A 2,576-nucleotide genomic window follows, 5' to 3' on the forward strand; every position below is an offset into this window, starting at 1 on the left:
AATCCGGAAGCGGAAGTCCCGCCCCCCTCGCCGCCGCGCGCGTCACCGCACCATAGAGACGCGCTGGCGGACCAAGGGGTGGCGTTGCTAGAGCGCCGCCGGAAGGCGGAGCAGTAGAGACGGGCGGCGGTCCGGAACAGAGCGGCGGCCACTTCCGGATGTATCGTGGCGTCCCTCGTCTACGTCATCAGCGGCGCGACAGCGGTAGTGGGGAGCAGGAATGGGGCAAAATGGGGCGGAATCGGTGCTGGGGAGCAGGAATGGGGCAAAAAGGAGCGGAATTGGCGCTAGGGGGCAAAAAATGGACCAAAGGGGGCAGAAATGGGGAAAGGAGGGGGCAGAATTGGGGCTGGAGGCAGAAATGGGTAAAAAGGGGCAAAAATGGGGCAAAATTGGGGAGCCTTAATCGTGTTCTGTATCATTCCACGATAATGTTATTACTTTTAATGCACTATTTTATATTTTTATATTATAAATGTGTATTATATGTTAATATATAAATATTCTTATATAATAGTCATTTAAAACAATTTTTTGTCTCTTTATTTTAAGTAATTTTTGTATTTGATCCGTGCTGGGCCGGGATCTCTCCGCTCCACGATTATCCCTGGATAATACCAGAAACAGGGCCGGGGACTGGGAATTATACGTGCGAATAATGGGGAAAAAAACGGGGGAAAATGGCTTTTTCTGACCTTTTTCTTCTCTCTCCCCCACAGGTGCCAGAGCTTCCGGAGAAAAACTGTGGGAAAACCTCCCTTTTTGCCCTCTTTTCCATGTTTTTTTTGCGGCACGAGGATCCAACGGGGCTTGTTGAACACCACGGTGGGAAGAGGAGGAAGAGGAAGGAAAGTCTCCATGTGCGCCTCCAAAATCCCCCTTTTTTTCCTGTTTTTCTCCCTTTTCCTGCCAATAATCGTCCTCCTCTGGCCAGAATTAGCCCGTTTTTCTCTGTTTTCCCCTCTTTTTTTAGTATAAAGAGCCCCAAACTTCCAGCCCAACGCGGCTGCGATGAACCCGCCTCATTTTGGGGTTGTTTCCTTCATTTACTGTCCGTTTGCAGCCAAGGGGGTGGGGGGGACAAAGCGTTTTGCCCCAAATCACGCTGTTTTGGCTTCTTGCCCCAGGGGAAACAAACCGAACCAAACCAAGACCAAAAAAAAAAAAAAAAAAAGGCAGAAAAATCTTGTGTTTTTCTCCCAAAACGACATCACTCCTTCACGTTCGCTTGCTTGGCTTTATAAAAAAAGCAGAAAAAATGCGGTTAAAAACGTATAAATGGGCTTAGAAGAGGAACAGAAAAGTATTTTCAAGTTTATTCACCCTTTTCCCTATCAGTTTTTGTGGGAGAGAGGAAAATCTGCGTTTTTGCTTCTTTTTCATGTTCCCCCTTAGGAGAAGGGGGGATTGGTTAAAAACTTGCTGTATTTTCCATTGATTTTGTGGGGAAAACGGTTTTAGGGGGAAAATTAGGCCGGTTTGGGCTCAAACGCAGCTCTGCGAAATGGCTCCGTTTCCCCCCCATTTCTGGGGCCGTTTTCTTAAAAAACGGGTTTAAACTCTGCGGTTTTGGGGGTTCACCCCCCAAAAAGCTGGCAATGCAGGCTGCGAAAAGGGCCATTTTGGGCATGGCTGAAGAACTTTTTTTTTTTTTTCCTTTTAGTAGGTAAAAAACACCCTTAAGGGGGGAATGAGGTTGGAGAAGGTCAAAAATGCCACTTTGTGGGATCGTGGCCACTTTTAATGTTATATTTTTGCATTGTACTATGACAAATATAGCATTTTATACTATATACTATATATGTAATCACTTATCAGCTTTAATTTATTGCCAAGGCCACAATGGGTGCCCAGGAGGCAAAAATGAGCCTGGGGCTGCTTAAAGAAAGGCAAAAACTTGCCCAAATTTATAATTTTTCCTTTCCGTTTTCGGGTTTTCAACAGGAGCAGGGGGCCAGGCTGTAGTTTGGGCTCAAAACACGCCTATTTGGGGGCGTTTCCTCGAGTAAAAGAAGAAAGGGAGGGCGGGGCTGGCAGGGCGGCCCCGTTTTGAGGGTTTTAGGGCGGATTTGATCATTTCCAAGCGTTTTCAGGCAGATTGAGGGGTACTACGAGGCGGGGGGGGGGCGCCATCATGGCGGCGAGGGGGTTAACACCGCCCCAAGATGGCGGCGGCGGCGCCTTAGCCGCCCGCGGCGCCGCCGGGAGGCCCCACCGCTCCCGGGCCGCGCTGCCCACCCCGAGCGGCGACAAGAAAAAAAACCTTCCTAAGAAATCTGCAATAAAATAACGCTGCGATGGGGAAAAATTGACCGTTTTCGTGTTTTTTTGCTAGGGAAATAGGTTCAGGCGCGGCGCGGGGCAGCCCCGCCTCCTCAAGGCCCCCCACCCCCCCCGCTCCGCGGGCGCTTCCGGGAGGGCGCGCAGCCTACCCTGCTGCCTCGGCGGCCACGCCCCCCGGGCCATTGGCGCGGCGCGCGGTGACGTCGCGCGCGGGTGGGCGTGGCCGGCGCCGGGAAGGGGCGGGGGGGCCAGCACGCTGCGTTGCGCCGCGCCCGCGCGCGGGGGCCGCCTCG

The sequence above is a fragment of the Nothoprocta perdicaria genome, unplaced genomic scaffold, assembly GCF_003342845.1.
Source record: "Nothoprocta perdicaria isolate Ctin4 unplaced genomic scaffold, notPer1 scaffold_587, whole genome shotgun sequence".
NCBI classification, from domain to species: Eukaryota; Metazoa; Chordata; class Aves; order Tinamiformes; family Tinamidae; genus Nothoprocta; species Nothoprocta perdicaria.